This window comes from Chiloscyllium plagiosum, unplaced genomic scaffold (genome assembly GCF_037043375.1).
Source record: "Chiloscyllium plagiosum isolate Xiang-an unplaced genomic scaffold, Cpla_swu_hap1 HiC_scaffold_4, whole genome shotgun sequence".
NCBI lineage: Eukaryota > Metazoa > Chordata > Chondrichthyes > Orectolobiformes > Hemiscylliidae > Chiloscyllium > Chiloscyllium plagiosum.
Genome location: NW_028270142.1, coordinates 129,551,256 through 129,573,654, shown reverse-complemented (window position 1 = coordinate 129,573,654; position 22,399 = coordinate 129,551,256). Strand labels below are relative to the sequence as shown.

The window sequence follows — 22,399 nt, the reverse complement described above, 5'->3', positions numbered from 1 at the left end:
GGGAGAGAGATCTATAAGTGTATGTGTGTGTGAGAGAGAGAGATCTATAGGTGTGTTTTTGTGTGAAAGAGAGAGATCTATAGGTGTGTGTGTGTGAGAGAGATCTCTCGGCATGTGTGTGTGAGAGAGAAAGATCTATAGGTGTGTGTGTGAGACAGAAAGATCTATAGGTGTGTGTATGTGAGAGAGAAAGAGATCTATATGTGTATGCATATATGTGTGCGTGTGTGAGAGAGAGATAGAGCTGTATAGGTGCGTGGAAGAGACATCTATGGGGGGGGTGAGAGTGACAGAGGGATCTACAGGTATATGTGAAAAAGTCAATAAGTGTTTGTGAGAGAGAGAGAAATCTATAGGTGTGTGTGCGTGAGAGAGAGATGGGGTTGGGGGAAGGGTAAAAGAGAGGGAGATCTATAGGTGACTGTGTGTGGGTGTGAGAGAGAGAGATGGAGGGAGGGTGTGAGAGAGGGAGATCTATAGGTGAGTATGTGGAGGTGTGAGAGAGAGAGGGAGATGTATAAGTGAATGTGTGTGTGTGAGCAGGAGAGGGAGATCTATAGGTGAATGTGTGTATGAGAGAGAAGGAGATTTATAGGTGAGTGTGTGTGTGAGAGAGAGAGAGAGTGATATCTATAGGTGAGTGTGTGTGTGAGAGAGAGAATGAGATCTATAGGTGAGTGTGTGTGAGAGAGAGATAATGAGATCTACAGGTGAGTGTGTGTGGGTGTGAGAGAGTGAGATCTATAGGTGAGTGTGTGTAGGTGAGAGAGAGAGGGGATCTATAGGTGAGTGTGTGTGAGAGAGAGTGAAATCTATAGGTGAATGTGAGTGTGGGAGTGACAGGGTTTTAGCAAATGAGTTCATTTTTGTCTTCTGTTCCTTTGGACAAGTTCCTCCGGGTCAGATCGAGTATCGTCCAGCTAAGGTCGATACCCCCTCCTCAGGAGCAGGAGAGCCACGAACACACAGAAAGGGGGAAGGCACCTCGACTTGGTAATGTTATTGAGTTCCAGAGCAGGGCTGGACACAGCAAGCCTGGTTCAAGTGTAACTATCGGACATGAGCCAAGGTCTGACTCTCTTAGAGACTCAAACAAAACTGCAGATGCTGGACTCCAAAGCAGACAGGCAGCAGGCTGGAAGAACACGCGAAACGTTGACTTCTGCACCTCCTGGTGCTGCCAGCCTCCAGCCTGCCTACCACGGTCTGACTCTGAGCAGATATTTACCAACATGCCAATGAAATCCCAAGGGATCCAGGGTCTATATGCAACACTCAGCACAGACCCCTCTCTACTCCTTTAAATAACCTCTAAACAAGTCTAAACATCAAATGGTCAACAGAAGCGGAAAGAACTTTCACAGAAACTTATCACAATTAGACTAAGGGTATTGGGTTTGTGTATTCCTTAGCACAGCCAAATCGGACCAGTTCCTCCACCACTCGGTACAAGCGCGTGAGGAATTACATTGGGCAGCCCCGACTGTGGTATTCAGGAGATTTGGGTTGTTTCTCTTGAGCCGAACACCCTGAGTGAAGTTAAAAATCACACAACACCAGGTTATAGTCCAACAGGTTTAATTGGAAGCACTAGCTTTCGGAGCTAGTGTGCTTCCAATTAAACCTGTTGGACTATAACCTGGTGTTGTGTGATTTTTAACTTTGGACACCCCAGTCCAACACCGGCATCTCCAAATCATGACCCTGAGTGAAGGTTCTGGTGTGCCCGCCTGAATGAATCAACTGATCTCAGAGAGAGAGAGAGAGAGAGAGAGAAAACAGTGGCTTTTTAAAAATAAATCTGTACAAAGACACAAGCTGGCGCGAACTGCTGGCCAGGACTGAGAGCAGTTGTGTGCACTCCGTTTTAACCTAATCTCTAAAAGGCAACTTGTGGCTATGAGCTTTGAATTTGGATTTGTGGTCCTCTTCCTGAACTCTGGAGCATGCAGGGACAGCGAGTGCCCGCAGCCTAACAGCGCACTCTGCTGATGCGATGGAGAAAATAAACCAGGAGGACATCTGGCTGAGCATCTTTCTTTTCCCCTTGCTGTGAAACAGCCTCTATTTTATTCCAGAACCGTGTCATATAGAACAAAATGACCCTACCTCCCCACCCCCCACAAAAATTGCAGGTGCCTCCTGCAGAGTTCAGGAAGATGGTTATTTTTACGTGATGTTTTATAGATATAGGGCAATCACTTCTGAGATGCTTGAGTTCAGGTTCACACCGCAGGAAATGAACCCTTACCAAATTCGGGTGCACTCGACGTTGCCCAGTTATTTGGTAAAGGCACACTTAGTTCTAGCCCTGATAGTCAGTGTTGGTGGGCATCCCTCTCAACTCCTCCTCTTCCAAAACTCATGTACCAATTGGCCTGTCCTATCTGCCCTTCCAAGTCTGCAGTTAATGATAGTGTGCAAGCCTGGAACCCTCATTACAGGAGGGATGTGATAGTACTGGATGGGTGCAGAGGAGATTTACCAGGGTGTTGACTGGGCTGGAGAGTGTTAGTTCTAAAGAGAGCTTGGGCAGACTGGGGTCACTTTCCTTAGAACAGGAGACATGAGGGAATTGTATAAAATTATAAGGGACATAGGTAGAGTAGACAGGGAAAAAGCTTTCCCCTTGGTGGGGGGATGAATGACCAGGGGCAGAGTTTTGAGGTAAGAGTCAGGAGGTTTGGAGGAGATGAGAGGAAATTTCTTTTCACCCGGAGGATGATGGGAATCTGGGACTCACTGTTTGTAAGGATGGGAGAGACAGAAACCCACATAGCATTTAATAAGTATTTAGATGTGCACTTGTGATGCCTAGGTATATAAGGTTACAAGCCAAGTGCTTTAAAAAATGGATTCAGGTAGGTAGATAGTGGAGTTTTGAGAATCCAAAGAGCCTTATTGTGCACTGTAGACATCTACAACTCAATGCCCTTAGATTAAATGGCAGCCTTTCTTTCAGGTTTTAGAACTCTCACCTCTGAGTAAATTTGAAGGTTGTTTGCTCAGGTCTTACTCCAGAGGCCCAAGATGTAATGATATAAAAAAGACCTAAGGTGTAATGTTTTCACGCAGAGGCTGGTGTATATATGGAATGAGCTGCCAGAGGAACTGATGGAGGCTAGTACAATTGCAAAATTGAAAAGGCATCTGGATGCATATATGAATAGGAAAGGCTTAGAGGGATATGGGCCAAGTGCTGGCAAATGGGACTGGATTAGGTTGGGACATCTGGTCGACATGGACAAATTTGACTGAAGGGTCTGTTTCTGTGCTGTACATCTCCATGACTCTATGTAATGCAGACCCACACTTCAGTGCAGTGCTGGGGGAGTGCAATACAGTCACCAATGCTGGCTTTCAGTTAACATGTTCAACTGAGGTCCTGTAATCTCTCCAATGTAAGCAAAGCCCAGCAGAGATTGAACATTTGAAATACCAACAGGAAATGCTGGCAGAACCCAGCAGATCAGGCAGCATCTGTGGAGACAGAAGTGGAGTTAATCTTTCAGTTTAATCACCTTTCTTTCACCTCAGCCGACGGTGAAGATCCCATGACTCCAATTTGAATTTTATCCTTCGACCAACATAACTAAAAGCAACATCTGGTCAGTACCTCTTTAGTGTCAATGGGAGATTGCCATGTGAAAATACTGCTGTGTGTACTACATTACAACAGTGATAACACTGTCAAATGCTTTATTGGCTGTATAGTGCTTTGGGACATTGAGAATGGAAAGATGATCTATAACTGCAAGTACTTTAACTTTTCAAGTCTGCCTTACGCATTTCAGAACATGAAGCTAATATTTGCGATAAGCATTTATTTGAATGGCTTTTACTTCTGAGCATAGATTATGAGTGACTCGACTTTAAAAATAACTTAATTACTCAATTTTCTTTGTTAAAACTCACCCCTGCCACCTTTCAAGGGTAACTGGGGCTTGGCAGTAAATGCTGGCCAGCTACAATTGAATATAAAAACTTTCATTGTGCAATTTTATGCACAGCAAGCTCCCACAACTACAAATGTGATCCGAACCAGATAATCCATTTTTCGGATGTTGATTGAAAGATGAATATTGGCCAGAATACCAAAGAAAACTGCCTTGTCTGTCTTCAGAATAGTACCGTTGGATCTTCCATGTCCACCTGCAAGTGCACACGGGCCAATGGTTTAAGATCTCATCCAAAAGAAAACACCTCCAAGGAACTCCATCATAGCTACATAGAAATTTCTTGAGTCCAAATCTGGAATTCATAACGTTTTGACCCATTTTGACTTTTGTAAAATTGCTTCCCAGTAGTCATGGCCTTTGCTGTGGAGTTGTTTGACACTAGTGCTGGGGTAAATGAAAATTACATTTGTACAGTACTTCTCATGATAATAGGAGAGCTATGGAACATCCTATTACCCTCTAGTTCTGGGCACCCCCACCCCAAAGAAAAGACCTTGCCTATTTACCCTATCCATAACTCTCATGATTTTATAAACCTCTGTAATGTCACCCCTCAGCCTCCGACACTTCAAGGAAAACAGCCCCAGCCTGAACAACCTCTCCCGATGCTGAACGGACCTCTCAAATTTCAAATCTAGTGCTGTTCTTGCTTTTCATGCACCCTCTTTGCAAGCTGTAATTTTGGACAGAGCCAGGAATACAATCACCCTGTGATCTTTGTATGTTAAGATCTGCCAGCACTGCACGCAAAATAAAACTTTCCGCTGTACCTAGGTACGTGTGACAATAATAAATCAAATCAAATCACCCCCCAACCCCAACTGTCCGTCAACATTACAGTCACAGTCAAGGGCCACATTAGACTTTGCTTGACCCTCTGTTAATGTGGAGGTGGGAAGCTTACCGAATTAGACAGGCCCATCCACTTCAGCAGGATGAAGTTCTCCCTCTGCTAATTTACTGGGACACTCCCAGCTGGAGAATTGCAATGTTGAAAAGCTCACAGATTTCACATGGTTGTTCCTGCAGCTGGATGTGTTTGCGGGTACTTTCCTGAACACGTGTGTACCCGGTTGAGTAACCCATCGTTTGCCCGGGAAGAACAAATGCATTAGAGATACTGTCTGGGACAAACAGAAATGAAGTGAAAGATATTTTGAAAGTGAAGTGAAACATCGAATTTCAACTAAGAATTGGAAAATAAATATTTTGTCTAATTGTCCTCCTATGATATTTTGAAGAGAAATTAATTAGTGCAGAGCTGTCAGCACAAGGGATTCCAATCAGTATAATCACCAGCAGCTGCCTGCACTTTCAGATCACTCCCCAGTTAATGTCTTATTTACTTCTTGTGGTGTTTTTAATGTGTGACTGATAGCATGCTGTGATAGTGCTATCGTCACATTACCTTAATTGATCTTCCCTTCTGTGTTCTGCTCCCTTTTCCTGCAGTGACATACACATTCAGTTGGAAAAGTGAGGGCGATTTTATCTATTTCGACGCTAGGTGGGCCCTGAAAGTCGTAACTCTAATGGATGCTGCACTGTTAACAGTCCATGCCCACAGGATTTCCCAGAGTCAGCCTCCATAAGCGTTCAGAAGGAGCTTGCCTGTTTGTTCGGTCTGACATAGGGAACTCAAAAGACAGAGGTTCACAGATGTTAGGTGGTGATGGGCCGGCAATGCTGTTGGATTAGCCTGCAGCAGATCCCTCTCCCTTTTATTCGCTGGTTACCTCCACCCCCTTCTATTGTTTGTCTTTAGCTGACATGCTAGCAAACATAACCCCTCTGCCAAACTGCTGTAAAGTAGATTGGCTTCTATCCAATTGCTTGTTCCCATCATGTTGGCTTCAGGCCAATTCTGAGAACTTACACTTCATAGAACATAGAGCAGTACAGCACAGTACAGGCTCTTCAGTCCATGGTGTTGTGCCGAGCATTAACCTTAATCTAAGATCAACCTAACCTACACCTCCCCTCAATCTACAGCCTTCCATGTGCTTGTCCAGCAGTCGCTTAAATGTCCCTAATGACTCTGACTCTATTACCACCATTGGCAGTGCATTACACACCCAACACTCTCTGCACAAAAAAAACTACCTCTGACATCTTCCCTATACCTTCCTCCACTCACCCTCATGACAGCCATTTCTGCCCTGGGGGAAAAGCCTCTGGCTATCTTCTCCACCTATACCTTTCATTAACTTCTACACCTCTATCAAGTCACCTCTCTTCCTTCTTCTCTCCAGTGTGAAAAGCCCTAGCTCACTCAACCTCTCTTCATAAGACAAGCCCTCCAACCAAGGCAGCATCCTGGTAAATCTTCTCTGAGCCCTCTCTAAAGCATTTGCATCCTTCCTATACTGAGGCGACCAGAACTGGACACAATATTCCAAGTTATTCCAACCAGGGTTTTATAGAGCTTCAGCAAAACCTTGTGGCTCTTAAAATCAATTCCCTTGTTTTTGTTAAATACATTTTTATTGATTTTTTTTAATATTACAGCTAACACAAAGCAATACAATTAAAAACAATACAAAGGAAGAACACCAAAAAAAAGCAAAAAATCCCAAGCTGCCCTCATGTACAAATGTGTATATATGTACATAAAAAAACCTAACTACTTAACTAAATAAATAATAACTAACAACAAACTAATAAATAATAATAATACAGCTCAGCCAAACAAACCACTAACTCTCAAATATCGAGAGCATTAATTTTCATCTATTCATATGTTCGCAGTTCCTCCCCTCTGGATATTGGACTCGTAAAGCACAATCATTATGGCTATATAAAAGCCCTTGTTAGTGTGGCACACAAATCTGTGTCCAGGTATTCCAAAACGGGCCACCATGTCTGAAAGAAATTCTCAGTCTTGTGGTGTTCCATACTTGTGAGAAATCCAAGGGGATATACTCCATAACAATCTTCCGCCAATCTGACAGGCCCAGGGGATTTTCAGATATCCAACCTTACAAGATATTCTTTCTTGCGCAGAAAGTGAGGATGTTGAAAAGTTTTTTCTTATGCACATCTACAGGGAACACACTGGGCAAGCCAAGAAGAGAGATCAGGCCCTTCTCCACCCTTACACCCAAAATCCTCTCCATTGCACCCATCACCAGGCTCCAGTATGTTTGAAGTCTACCACAGGACCAGAGACAATGGGTAAGAGTGCCCGTATCAACTTTACGCTTGGGACATGTTGAAGACGCCCCCGGTTTAAATTTTGACAAATGATCCAGAGCTAAGTGGACCCTGTGGAGAATCTTCAACTGTAAAGCATGGGTCCTATTGCAAATTGATATCTTTCTTGCGTTTTCCTGAATATCTTCCCACGTCTCTGAGGAAACCTCAATGCCTAGCTCTCTCTCCCACACCCTGCAGAGTTGATTAAACTCATCTTTGGGGGCACTCCGCAGGTGATGATATAAAGTGCTGGCAGAAAGTGTACTCTTAGCACTGAGCACCCTCCTCTCTCTGTCGGATTTGTAGGGATCAGTCAAAAGTGTAGTCTTTTTTTGAATAAAATCCATAATTTGAAAAAAACGGAAGAGGTCCCTGTTAGGTAGCTCGTATTTCCATGCTAACTGATCAAGGACATCATTGTGTCTCCCTCAGATAGATTGCCCATGCAAGACACACCTCTAGCTGCCCAATGTTTGAGTTTGGATCCTGAATCCATCTTCCCCGGTCGAAAATCCAGCATGCTCACTATAGGTGTAAGAAAAGATATTTTGCCAATATTGCCTTCCCTCTGCCGAATTGCTCTCCATGCTTTAACAGTATTGATAACTATTGGGTTATAGCAATATTTCCTAACTGTCCTCATTTTGTCCAAAAACACCAGGCTAGTAAGGAGGCACCCTGCCTGAGAGGTTTTAATATCTAACCATATTGAAAGAGGGTCCCCACAAGCCCAATCACTCAAGTAACATAAAAGTGAGCTTAGTTGATAGTTTTTAATATCTGGGAGATCCACTCCCCCAAGTCTGTGAAGCAATTGCAGTTTAACTAATTTAAAGAGGGGCTGCTTACAGTGCCAAATAAAAGAGCTGAACCAGCCGTTCAGTCTCCTTAACGTTTGCTTATCGAAAATCAGGGGAAGCATCCGTATAGGTATAACAAATAGGGGAGAATATTCATCTTAATAAGTGCTATCTGACCCAACCATGAGACCGGAAGTGCCTCCCATCTTTGAAGGTCTTGTTTGATTTTGACAAATAATTCAACAAAATTAGCTTTAAACAATCGATCAAGAATTGGAGTGACGAGTATGCCCAAATACATAAAACTCCCCAGTGACCACTTAAATGGGAATCGATATTCGCCCTTAAGACTTAGCAGCTTCATAAGACCACCCATAGGCCACCCATCTGATTTTGCAAGATTAATCTTGTACCACAAAATGGTGTGAAACGAGCTGATGCATTGTATCTGGAGAAGCACCAAAAATGCTGGATTTGACCAAGAAATGAGGATAACGTCCGTGTACAGTAAAATCTTATGTATTTTTGACTGGAGTTGATCCCTATGAATGGCCTCCGCCAATGGTTCAATCACCAACGTAAAAAGCAGTGGCCCTGCTTAACTGCACCCTATTGGTGTTGACCGCAGCGAGAGGGTCACTGTAGAGAACCTTTATCCATCTTAGAAAGACTTCGTCCAAGCCGAACCACTCCAGAGTATAAAAATGATACGGCCACCCAACTCGGTCAAATGCCTTCTCTGCATCTAGAGAAATCACCAATCCCTGTACTGACTGTTGTTGACATGTTTGAATTACATTAAGCAGCCTCCTAACATTATTGGAGGATCTGTGGGCCTTTATGAAGCCTGTCTGGTCCTCTTTAACAATAGAAGGTAACACCATCTCCAGCCTTAATGCAAAAGTCTTAGAGAAGAGTTTAAAGTCCACATGTAATAATGAAATGGGCCTGTACGAAGCACAATCCTCTGGAACCTTCCCTTTTTTAAGAATAAGCGAAACATTGGCCTCTCTCAGAGACAGCAGGAGACAATCATGACTGTATGACTCATTAAACATGTTGAGCATTGGGCCTGACAATACGTTTATAGACTGCTTATAGAATTTGCTGGGAAGTCCATCAGGACCGGGCGCCTTTCCATTCTGAAGCTGCTTCACAGCCTCCTGCGCCTCTCGTTCTGACAAGGGGGCATTGAGAAAGGACTCTCGTTTGGGGGTATCACCCAGGAGCTCTAGATCCTTGAGAAAGGACTCCATCTTGGCCCACCTCTCCTCACAACCCTCAGACTGGTAAAACTTAGAGTAAAATCTCTGGAATGCCACATTAATCTTTTTTGGAATCACATGTTAGGTTCCCAGACCCTTCCCTAATCGTCGTGATGGCTTGTGGGGCACTCCTTTTCCCAGCAAGATATATTAGGTACTTGCCTAAATTGTCACCATGTTGTCATCATATAGCATTTGTTTTACAAAAATAAGCTCCTTCTTTGCTGTCGGCGTGAGCATGCAATTCAATGCAGACCACAGCGCCATAATCCTCTGCAGCTTGACAACAAGGGCCTGTCATAGTAAGCCTTCTCGGCTGCCTTCAACCGTGCTCATCCTTCTGCTGCTTCCTACTGACAGAGTAGGTAATAACTAATCCCCTGGCATAGGCTTTGGCAGTTTCCAAAGGACGGACAGACTACTTACTGAGCCTGAATTAATGTCTAAATTCCTTAGAGAAGTGCTCCACCAACTTATTATCTTTGAGGATAAAGGGATCCATTTGCCAGTGCCTCGGGCCCACCAAAGCATCCTTAACCTTAACCAACAAGTACACCGGAGCGTGATCAGAGATGGTAATATTACCAGTCGTACAAGATACCATCAAGTCCAGGGTTGCCACGGGAATCAGAAAAAAAATCAACCCTGGTGTGACATCTATGTGGATTGGAAAAAAATGTAAAATCCCGGCCTATAGAGTGGAGACGCCTCCAGACGTCCACCAACCCGAAGTCCACATACTGATCCACTAATTGATTAGTTTGTACAGAGTGTATCGGGGGCTTTTGGGCAATCTGTCTACTGTGGGATCCACAAGAAAATTAAAATCTCCCCCTATAATGACATGATGGGGCTCGAGACTGATCAATTTCAAGAACACATCTATCAGAAATTTGAGTGGATGGGCCTGAGGGCAATAAGCATTTCAAACACCATATTCTTCTCTGTTTATCAGGGCTTTAAGAATTACAAACCTCCCATGTGTGTTTTTAACACACTCTAGTAACTTAAGTGGGAGATTCCTCCTAACCAATATAGCCACTCCCCTACTTCTGGTATTAAAAGATGAAAAGTAAACTCGATCAAAGCCATTCTGCTGTAGTTTCAAATGCTCCCTATCATCCAAGTGTGTCTCCTGTAACAAAGTAATATCCACTCTCTCCTTTCTAAGACTCGAAAGTACCTTCTTCCTCTTAATTGGTGAATGACTCCCCTTGACAATCCAGGTACACTATTTAATAAAGTCATTGGCCATAACCTTCTGCAGTAACATTTGAATTCCAGAAAGGAGGAACACGAACCACAAATCGCCAAGCCTTATTGTTGCAAGATCCATCGAACATAAAAACTACATAAACTAAACCCACTACAGTTAACAAACCTATAAAGCTATCAAAAATTATATACAACAAAAACCAAAAAGCAAACCAACATATAAAGCGCCAACGACGCCGAATAGGGGAACTCACCCCCTGCCCAAAGGGGGCAACTACACATCCCTGAACCCAACCTCCCACCCTGCTGCCAATATTACAGTCTGGGCATTTAAGTACCTGAACTGGGCATAAACTGCTCATAAGTAGGCATCTAGCCATCCCAACCATTTTCCCTCCTCCCAGCTGGAGCCGCACCCCAAACACAAGCAGACAAGAAAGAAAATACACCACGGAATAACAATGTGAACAAATAACTTTTGAAAAAAAGGGGGTAAGTGTCCCACTCATCCTTTGGCATAACTTAACTTACAAATTAAAGTTACACATCCCAACCGCCCCTGAACATAGTTTAGACCAGATTATTACCAATTTAAAACATAGGGAACGAAAGCCCCGACCAGGCTTCCTTATTCTTTAAAAGAAAAGCAGAGACATACACAAGCAACACTACAATTTGAACATACTAAATTGTCCAGATTAAGTTAATTTGTCCACAAATTCTCTTGCCTTTTCTGATGTTTCAAAGAGATGTACGGATCTATCTAAGGTGGATACCTCAGAGAATACTGGATCCCAAGTTCCCTCAGTCTTCTCTTGACACCGTCAGAAGATTTTCTTTTCTGGATTACTGCTGCTGAGAAGTCCTGGAAACGCATCATTTTAGAGCCCTTGTAAACTAGGGGCTTCAGATCCTTCCCCTGGATTCTGGAAGCTTCCATGATTCTCTCCTTATCTCTCGTGATGAAACCCCACCAAGATAGGATGAGGACGTTGACCTAGACCTGCCCTTTGCGCCATGACCCACTGAGCACTCTCAATCCTCAAGCCTCTCATTCCAGCCTCCAAGTTAAGGAATGTTGGCAACCACTCCTCAATAAATTCCGTCAGCCGCTCCTGTGACTCTGTGCTCAACCTCATCCATCCTTTTCTCCAGGTCCCCAGCTGCTATTCATGCTTCTGCAGCATGATGGAGGTCAGGGCCATCTTCTCCTCTATCTGCTTACCCAACATCTCGCAAGATTTCGTGAGCTCCTTCACCAGGGCCTGGTAAGAAATTGAGTCAGAGGATCCTGCAAGCTGGGCTGCAGGCCCAGCCTTGGGTGTACCTCCTCCCTTCTTCGGCATCCTGGACTGTGAAAATCCAAGTAAGTTGCTCTCTGGCCGTTTCCTGGGACTCCACAACCTTTCCAGAGTCCCAGGATATCGCGATGGTCCGGATAGGCGGGCTAGGACATCATCCCATTTGCAATGTTGTGAGGAGCTCTGCAACGTGGTCTTTCTAGATTTCCACCATCTTGAATGCCCCCAATCCCCCTGTTAATGAAAGCCAAAACACCATACGTCTCAAATAGAAAGTTGCTGAGTACATCCCAGTATATCATTGAAGTTAATTGCTATTGGACCCTCTTAATGGTCTTGCCAAAGCTTAGAATTATACAATCATAGCTTGGTTACAGCACTAAAGGAGACCATTCCACCCACTCTATCTGAACTGGCCCTCGGAGGGACCAATTTTCTGTTGCACACGCTGATTTTTCGCTGTACCACTACATGTTCTTTTATTCTCAGATGATCATCTAATGCTGTTACAAATATCTTGATTAAATATAATTTCACCACATACTCAGATCCTAACCAGTCCTCACTATTTAATCTCACCACACAACTGAAATTCCTCATCTCTCAAACCATTCTTGTAGAAGTTGAAACAATGTTTTATACACGTTTAAAAATCCTCCTTGCTTTTATACTCTAAAAAGGCCCAGGATTTTTTTTGATTTATTTATGGCTTGTAGGTGTCACTGGTTAGATTAGCATTTGTTGCCCATCCCCCCATGGTCCTTGTAAAGTAGTGGCAAGCTGCCTTCTTGAACTACTGCAGTCTATTAGGTGCAAGGATATTGTTTATTAACTGTTTTCTCAACCTGTCCTGCCACTTGTAATGATTTATTGGTATATGTACCCAAGTTCCTCTGCTCCTGCACTCCTTTCGGACTTCTACCCAATATTTTACATTTACTCTCTGTGTTCTGTGTATAAAGATAAATGCCACCCCTCCCCCCCCCAATTTTCTGCATTAAGTCTAATCTGCCACTTGCCAACCCATTCCACAAACTTGTCTATGCCCTTTTGAAGTTCTACACTATCCTCCTCACAGTTCCCAATATTTGTAAGAGATAATGGGACTTTGAGAAGGACTCCTTTATTCCTGATGAAGGGCTTTTGCCCGAAAAGTCGATTTCGAAGCTCCTTGGATGCTGCCTGAACTGCTGTGCTCTTCCAGCACCACTAATCCAGAATCTGGTTTCCAGCATCTGCAGTCATTGTTTTTATCCAGTTAGAGAAGCTTTGGTATGTGAGAGACAGCTGACAAAATTAGACTTGATGCCAAAATCCAAGATTTCATGCAGGATTATAGAGTTTGGGGACCTTGTCGATCTTGGTGAGGATAAGGCAGGAAGGTACGGACGAGCAAAGGTCTATAAACCAGTGTGAGAATTTTAATTCTGAGGGCTTCAGAGACTAGGAATCAAGTCTAGAGATAGCAGGTGCACTGATAAAAGTACTGGTGGATAGAGCTACATTGGGGTCCGAGTGATTTCACCAAGGAACAGCAAGTAATTAATTATATTGTTGCTGTTTTAGGAAACATCCCAGAGGCTCATTCATAGAATTCCCAAAGTGTGGAAACAGGCCATTTGGCTTATCTAGTCCACACCAACCCTCTGAAGAGCATCTTACCCAGACCCAACTCCCTAATCTATCCCTGTAACCTTGTATTTCCCATGGCTTACCCACCTAGCCTACACAACCCTGGACACTGTGGGCAATATAGCCTGGCCATTCCACCTAACCTGATTTGGACTGTGATATTATTTCTATGTTGATGTCACATTAAGCAACACAAGGATGTTTTAAAGGACACTGGATTTTGAGTTTTAGGCCTTGCAAGCAGGAAAGCAGGATAAAAAAAACATTTGTTGTAACAACTTTGAAGTCCTGGATGCTTATTTTTATATTGATAGAAATGTAAATTCAGGAGCATTTGTTCACCAACTCCACTTCCTAAACCCTAATTCTAAATCCTTTCTCAATTTTCCTTGCTGGTCTTGAAACATAGTACAGTACAGCACAGGAACACAGCCTTTGGCCCACTATTTATACGCTGACCATGACGCTGTTCAAAACTAATCTGCCTACATACAGTCCATATCCCTCTATTCCCTGCCTGTTCCCGTGTCTGTCTATATGCATTTTAAATGTTGCTATTGTATCTACATCTACCACCTCCCCTTGGCAGCATGCTCCAGGCACCTACCAACTTCTGTGTAAATACTTGCAATACGTCCTTTAAAATTGCCCCCTCTCATTTTTGACCTGGTGTGCCCTCTCGTATTTGACATTTTCACCCTGGGAAAAACATGCTCGAACAAACCACCCTGTCCATGCCTCTCATAATTTTATATATTTTGATCAGGTTGCCCCTCAGCTTTCAACATTCCAGCAAAAGCAAACCTCTCCTTATTGCTAATATCTTCCAATCCAGGCAACATCCACATAAACCACTTTTAACCCTGACCAAAGCCTCAATATCCTTCCCACTGTGTGGAGACGAGAACACAATACTCCAGATGTTGGCTAACTGAAGTCTTTTACAGCTGCAATATGACTTGTTAACTTCTATACTCAATACCCCAACCAATGAAGGCAAGTTTGCCGTACACCTTGTTTATCATCTTATCCACTTGTATTACCACTTTCAGGGAGCTATTGACTTGGACCCAAAGATCCCTGTGTACATCTGTGCTCCTAAGTGTCCTGCCATTTATTGTATTCTTTCCTCTTGCATGTGACCTCCCAAAATGCACCACCTCACACTTGTCCAGATTAAGTTACATCTGCCATTTCTCCAATTAACTTTCCAATGATCTTACAGTGTGTTTTGACAACTTTCTTCAGTATCCATAACTTCTTTAATTTTCATGTCATCAGCAAACTTACTAATCAGGCCACTTATATTTTCATCTAAATCATTTATATATATTACAAGCAAAAGATGTCTCAGCATTGATCCTTGCAGAACACATTGGTCACAGATCTCCAGTCAGAAAAACACTCCTCCATAACTACTCCCTGTCCTCTATGACAAAGTCAATTTTATTTCTGAATTGCCAACATACTTAATCTTTTGAACAGCCTACCATGAAGGACTTTGACAAATGCAAAGCAGCAACAAAGCATACTGTTAATGGAAAACTTTGCTCACTATTTGAAGAAGGCATACAGACATCAGTTGTATTTTGTTATGAAGATGTGGGTGTACTGTACCTTTTAAGAGAGTGGGTGTACTGTACCTTTTAGCAGAACTACCTGACAGCACCAAGTGTTCTGAATAAGGTCACAATGTTACACTTGGTCGAAAGCTAGATTAACTGTTTCGTATGCTGTTTTGGAAAATGTAGGGGGTGATGGATTCTCAGGGGAAGGTAGCACGAACAGCCAATTTCTGGTATTGAGACTGGCTCTAAGGCAGTGAGGGGTATGTCGGGTTCCAAGGGTTCAATTGTGTTAGGGGAGTCTCTAATCTGAGGTACAGACAGACATTTCTGTGGCCAGCAGCGAAAAAGCAAAATGGTGAGTTGCTTCCCTGGTGCCAGGATCAAGGATGTCTCAGAGAGGGTGCAGAATGTTCTCATGGGGAGAGGGGCCAGCAGGAGGTCATTGTACACATTGGAACCAAAAACATAGGAAGGGAAAAGGTTGAGATTCTGATGAGAGATTACAGAGAGTTAGGCAGGAATTTAAAAAGGAGGTCCTCGAGAGTAGTCATATCTGGATTACTCCCAGTGCTACAAGCTAGTAGGGCAGGAATAGGAGGATCGAGCAGATGAATGCATGGTTGAGGAGCTGGTGTATGGGAGAAGGATTCACATTTTTTAATCATTGGAATCTCTTTTGGGGTAGAAGTACAAGAAGGACGGATTGCACCAAAATTGGAAGGGGACTAATATACTGGCAGGGAAATTTGCTAGAGCTGCTTGGGAGGATCTAAACTTGTAAGGTAGCGGGTGGGGGGGACCCAGGGAGATAGAGATGAAAGAGATCAATTTGAGACTGGTACAGCTGAGAACAGAAGCGAGTCAAACAGGGCAGGCAGGGACAAGGTAGGACTAATAAATTAAACTGCATTTTTTTCAATGCAAGGGGCCTAACAGGGAAGGCAGATGAACTCAGAGCATGGTTAGGAACATGGGACTGGGATACCATAGCAATTACAGAAACATGGCTCAGGGATGGGCAGGACTGGCAGCTGAATGTTCCAGGATACAAATGCTACAGGAAGGATAGAAAGGGAGGCAAGAGAAGAGGGGGAGTGGTGGTTTTGATAAGGGACAGTATTACAGCTGTGCTGAGGGAGGATATTCCCGGAAATACATCCAGGGATGTTATTTGGGTGGAACTGAGAAATAAGAAAGAGATGATCACCTTATTGGGATTGTATTATACATCCCCTAATAGTCATAGGGAAATTGAGAAACAAACTTGTAAGGAGATCTCAGCTATCGTAAGAATAATGGTTAATGTAGGGGATTTTAACTTTCCAAACATGACTGGGACTGCCTTAGTGTTAAAGGTTTAGATGGAGAGGAATTTATTAAGTTTGTACAAGTAAATTTTCTGATTCAGTATGTGGATGTACCTACTAGAGAAGGTGCAAAACTTGACCTACTCTTGGGAAATAAGGCAGGAAGGTGACTGAGGTGTCAGTGGGGAGCAATTTGGGGCCAGCGACCATAATTCCATTAGATTTAAAATAATGATGGAAAAGATAGAACAGATCTAAAAGTTGAAGTTCTAAAGTGGAGATAGGCAAACTTTGACGTTATTAGGCAAAAATTTTCAAAAGCTGATTGGGAGCAGATGTTCACAGGTAAAGGGATGGCTGGAAAATGGGAAGCCTTCAGAAATGAAATACTGAGAATCCAGAGAAAGTACATTCCTGTCAGGGTGAAAGGAAAGGCTGGTAGGTATAGGGAATGCTGGATCACTAAAGAAATTGGGGGTTTGGTTAAGAAAAAGAAGGAAGCATATGTCAGGTATAGACAGGAACCCTTAGAAGAGTATAAAGGCAGTAGAAGTATTCTTAAGAGGGAAATCAGGAGGGCAAAACAGGGACATGAGATAGCTTTGGCAAATGGAGTTAAGGAGAATCCAAAGGGTTTTTACAAATACATTAAGGACAAAAGGGTAACTAGGGAGAGAATAGGGCCCCTCAAAGATCAGAAAGGCGGTCCTTGTGTGGAGCCACAGAAAATGGGGGAGATAATAAACGAGTATTTTGCATCAGTATTTACCGTGGAATAGGATATGGAAGATATAGAATGTAGAGAAATAGATGATGACACCTTACAAAATGTCCATATTACAGAGGAGAAAGTGCTGGATGTCTTGAAATGCAACAAGGTGGATAAATCCCCAGGACCTGATCAGGTGTACCCTAGACCTGGGAAGCTAGAGAAGTGATTGCTGGACCTCTTGCTGAGATATTTGTATCATCGATAGTCACAGGTGAGGTGCTGGAAGACTGGAGGTTGGCTAACGTGGGGCCACTGTTTAAGAAGGGTGGTAAGGACAAGCCAGGTAAGTATAGACCAGTGAGCCTGACGTCGGTGGTGGGCAAGTGGGATTCTTGAGGGACAGGATGTATGTGTATTTGGAAAGGAAAGGATTGATTAGGGATAGTCAACATGGCTTTGTGCGTGGGGAATCATGTCTCACAAACTTGTCTGAGTTTTTGATGAAGTAAGAAAGATGATTGATGAGGGCAGAGCGGTAGATGTGATCTATATGGACTTCAGTAAGGCGTTCGATAAAGTTCCCCATGGGAGACTGGTTAGCAAGGTTAGGTCTCATAGAATACAGGGAGAACTAGCCATTTGGATGCAGAATTGGCTCAAAGATAAAAGACAGAGAGTGGTGGTGGAGGGTTGTTTTTCAGACTGGAGGCCTGTGACCAGTGGAGTGCCACAAGGATTGGTGCTGGGTCCTCTACTTTTCGTCATTTACATAAATGATTTGGATGCGAGCATGAGAGGTTCATTTAGTAAGTTTGCAGATGACACCAAAATTGGAGGTGTAGTGGACAGCGAAGAGGGTTCCCTTAGATTACAATAGGATCTTGACCAGATGGGCCAATGGGCTGAGAAGTGGCAGATGTAGTTTAATTTAGATAAATGCGAGGTGCTGCATTTTGGGAAAGCAAATCTTAGCAGGACTTATACACTTAATGATAAGGTCCTAGGGAGTGTTGCTGAACAAAGAGACCTTGGAGTGCAGGTTCATAGCTCATTGAAAGTGGAGTCACAGGTAAATAGGATAGTGAAGAAGGCTTTTGGTATGCTTTCTTTTATTGATCAGAATATTGAGTACAGGAGTTGGGAGGTCATGTTGCCTCTATAAGGACATTGGTTAGGCCACTGTTGGAATATTGCATGCAATTCTAGTCTCCTTCCTATCAGAAAGATGTTGTGAAACTTGAAAGGGTTCAGAAAAGATTTACCAGGATGTTGCCAGAGTTGAAGGAGTTGAGCTATAGGGAGAGGCTGAACAGGCTGGGGCTGTTTTCCCTGGAGTGTCGGAGGCTGAGGGTGACCTTATAGAGGTTTACAAAATTCTGAAGGGTCAGGGAGTCCAGAACTAGAGGGCATAGGTTTAGGTTGAGAGGGGAAAAATATAGAAGAGATCTACGGAGCAACTTTTTCACACAGAGGGTGGTATGAGCATAGAATGAGCTGCCAGAGGAGTGGTGGAGGCTGGTGCAATTGCAACATTTTAAAAGGCATTTGGATGGGTATATGAATAGGAAGGGTTTGGAGGGATATGGGCCAGGGGCTGGCAGGTGGGACTAAATTGGGTTGGGATATGTGGTCAGCATGGATGGGTTGGACCGAAGGATCTGTTTTCATGCTTTACATCTCTATGACTCTGTGACTTTATAACTGGGTTGACTGGAAGCAACAAAACAGATTTGAATTAGGCCGATCAGTTTAAATTACACCCCGAAAAATACCAAACTCCAATCAAGTTTGAATTTTGTATATTGACAATCTTAAAAGCCATTGACATAATCCAATGCTTTGGGGTATAAGACAAGGGAAAATTGAATAGTTGGGAGGAGAACTGCCAAGCCATAGACATCTGCAGACTGCCTGGAGAATAACTCTCTTCAAAGTACCTTTATCGATCAGGAATCTGTGAAGCAGAATTCCCAAAAAGAAGAAAAGAAGATTCAACATCTGGCTGGCTTTTGAAAAGTTGAACTTTGGTAAATCTTAATCAGGGGTTTTATCAGACTGGTATTATAGAAAGGCAGGTAAAAGATAGGTTAGAGGAAGGAGTTGTAAATAGTTGTTAGTTAATTATTCTCTGTTATACCTTAAAAAATAAAGTTGTTAATTTTTACTTTAAATAGTTCTTGGCCTCTTGAATTTTCACAGATTACTGCACGGGATAAAGTTTTTCTGTGTTGCTATTTAAATTAAGCAGGAGGTTTTACCCCATGTCGAAACAGTTTGCAATTTTGATCTCAATGGTTCTAACAATCAAGTGGCATAATTACAACTTTTAACCTGATGTGCATCAATGTCCATGATTTAGGAAACAAATGAAAATATATTAACCAAAAGTTTTTGAAATCAATCAACTTTTAAAGGACAACTGAGGACAAGCAATAAATGCTGCACTTCCAATGAAAGCATTTTAAAAAGCTCATAGGCATAGAGCCATACAGCATAGAAACAAGTCCATCAACCTGTCATGTCTATGCCAACCGACCAACCTGAGGAAGGGCTTTATGCTCGAAACATTGATTCTCATGCTCCTCAGATGCTGCCTGACCTGCTGTGTTTTTCCAGCAGCACACTCTCGACTCTGATCTCCAGCATCTGCAGTTCTCACTTTCTCCTCCCTGAAGCCTCCAACTCGGCACCGCCCTCCAGACCTGTCCATCATTCCACCCTCTGACCAATCACCTTCTCCCTCATCTTCAGCCACCTATCACTTTCTCAGTTACCTTCCCCCCAACCCCATCCCCCCTCCCATTTATCTTTCAGCTCCCAGGCCGCAGGCCTCATTCCTGATGTAGGGCTTTTTGCCCGAAATGTTGATTCTCCTGCTCCTCGGATGCTGCTTGAGCTGCTGTGCTTTTTCAGCACCACACTCTCGACAATCATCAACAAACTACATTAATCCCATTTACCTGCGCATACCTTACTATGACCTGGCACTTTAAATATTCATCCAGATGCTTCTTAAATGTTGCAAGACTGCCCACCTTGACTCCCACCTCAAGGAGCATATTCCACATACCTGCTATCTCTGGGTGAAAACATTCTTACTCAGATCTCCTCTAAATACTTTTCCTCACTTTAAACATATGCCCTCTGATTTTAGACATGTCTGCTATGGTGAAAACATTCTCACAATCTACTCTGTCGCTGCCTGTCATAATTTTACATATCTCAGTCCCTTTAGAACATATCTCCAGAATAGGATCAACTGCTGGATCTGTGCAGATGAAAGCCATTCATTTGTGTATCGCGATGTAAAAACAGTTGAATTGAAGTTGTCATTGACCATGTTGGGCTGCATGTAATTAATGCATGGGTACAAGTATAAAAGCAGTTATTCAGGTAATAGTAGGAATGAGCTTTGTTACATGAAAATTGACTTCCTCTCAATTTTGTGTCAGTGACTCAGATGATCTCTAACTTACATCCGGTCTTTTCTTATTTTCAACTAGTTCCTCAAGATTTTGCCTCAGATATGCATTATACCCCTCTGTCGCAGTCTGGAAGTCAACACTCAGAGTACAAAGGGACCTTGATCAGATGGGCCGAAGAGTGGCAGATGAAGTTTAATCCAGATGAATGTGAGGTGCTACATTTTGGAAAGGCAAATCAGGGCAGGACTTATGCACTTAATGGTAAGGTCCTCTGTAACATTGCCAAACAAAGAGACCTCGGAGAGCAGGTTCATTCTTTCTTGAAAGTGGAGTTGCAGGTAGACAGGGTAGTCTTGAACTGCCCGATCAGTCCATTTTCCATCCCATCTATCCACTCCACACCCCCCAACCTATCACAATGACCTCCCCACTGCGTCCACCTATCACCGTCCCATTTACTGTCCCCCCAGCCCCACTCCCACCCTCTTATTTATCTCCCAGTCCCTCCCCCCACCCCACCATATTCCTTGTGAAGGGCTTATGCCTGAAACATCAACTCTCCTGCTCCTCAGATGCTGCCTGACCTACTGTGCTTTTCCAGCACCACATTGTTTGACTCTGACTCTCCAGCATCTGCAGTCCTCACTTTCTCCTCACTTTCTCCTCAACAAGATGGTGAAGAAGGCAATAGGTACAGAACGTAGAACACAGTACATTACAGTGCAGAACAGGCCCTTTGGCCCTCGATGTTGCACTGACCTGTAGAACCAATCTGAAGCCCATCTAACCGACACTATTCCATTCTCATCCATATGCTTATCTAATGATCATTTAAATGCCCTTAAAGTTGGTGAGTCTACTACTGTTGCAGGCAATGTGTTCCACACTCTGAGTAAAGAAACTACCTCTGACATCTGTCCTATATCTATCACCCCTAAATTTAAAGCTATGCCCCCTCGTACTCGCCGTCACTATACTTGGAAAAAGGCTCTCCCTATCCACCCTATCTAACCCTCTGATTATCTTATATGTCTCCATTAAGTCACCTCTCAACCTTCTTCTCTCTAACGAAAACAGCCTCAAGTCCATCAGATTTTCTTCGTAAAACCGTCCATCCATACCAGACAATATCCTGGTAAATCTCCTCTGAACCATTTCCAAAGGTTCCACATCCTTCCAATCATGCGGTGACCAGAACTGTGTGCAATACTCTAAGTGTGGCTGCGCCAAAGTTTTGTACAGCTGCAGCATGATCTCGTGGTTGCAAAATTCAATCCCGCTACCAATAAAAGCTAACACACTGTTTGCCTTCTTTACAATCCTATCAACCTGAGTGGCAACCTTCAGGGATATATGTATCTGGACGCTGAGATCTCTCTGCTCATCTGCACTACCAAGAATCTTACCATTAGGCCAGTGTTCTGCAATCCTGTTACTCCTTCCAAAGTGAATCACCTCACACTTTCCGTATTAACCTCCATTTGCGGCCCCTCAGCCCAGCTCTACAGCTTATCTGTGTCTCTGTGTAACCTGCAGCATCCTTCAGCATTATCTACCATTCCTTAGTGTCATCTGCAAATGTACATCCCATCCTTCTACGCCCTCATCTCAGTCATTTATAAAAATGACAAACAGCAGTGGCCCCAAAACAGATCCTTGTGGTACACCACTAGTAACTGAGCTCCAGGATGAACATTTCCCATTAACCACCATCCTCTGTCTTCTTTCAGTGAGCCAATTTCTGATCAAAACCACTAAATCACCCTCAATCCCATTCCTCCGTATTTTGTGCAATAGCCTACCATGGGGAACTTTATCAAACGCCTTTCTGAAATCCATCCTCCCTCCAAGGCCCCAAAGGAAACTTCCATATCTGCCACAGATTCACCTGCACCTCCACACACATCATCTATTGCATCCTCTGCACCCGATGTGGCCTCCTCTATATTGGGGAGACAGGCCAGCTACTTGCGGAGCATTTCAGAGAACACCTCTGGGACACCCGGACCAATCAACCCAA

At 43.4% G+C, this 22,399-nt stretch overlaps 1 long non-coding RNA gene across 1 annotated transcript in view; it reads left to right on the top strand.

Annotated features, from left to right (window-relative positions):
* Positions 1–7,003: 7,003 nt before the first annotated feature.
* LOC122549536 (uncharacterized) overlaps positions 7,004–22,399 on the top strand; it is a 24,820-nt gene continuing 9,424 nt past the window's right edge. Inside the window, exons 1-3 of the long non-coding RNA XR_006311559.2 lie at positions 7,004–7,133; positions 11,590–11,800; positions 20,458–20,640. This is a non-coding gene — a long non-coding RNA (uncharacterized LOC122549536). The remainder of the gene's footprint in view (positions 7,134–11,589; positions 11,801–20,457; positions 20,641–22,399) is intronic.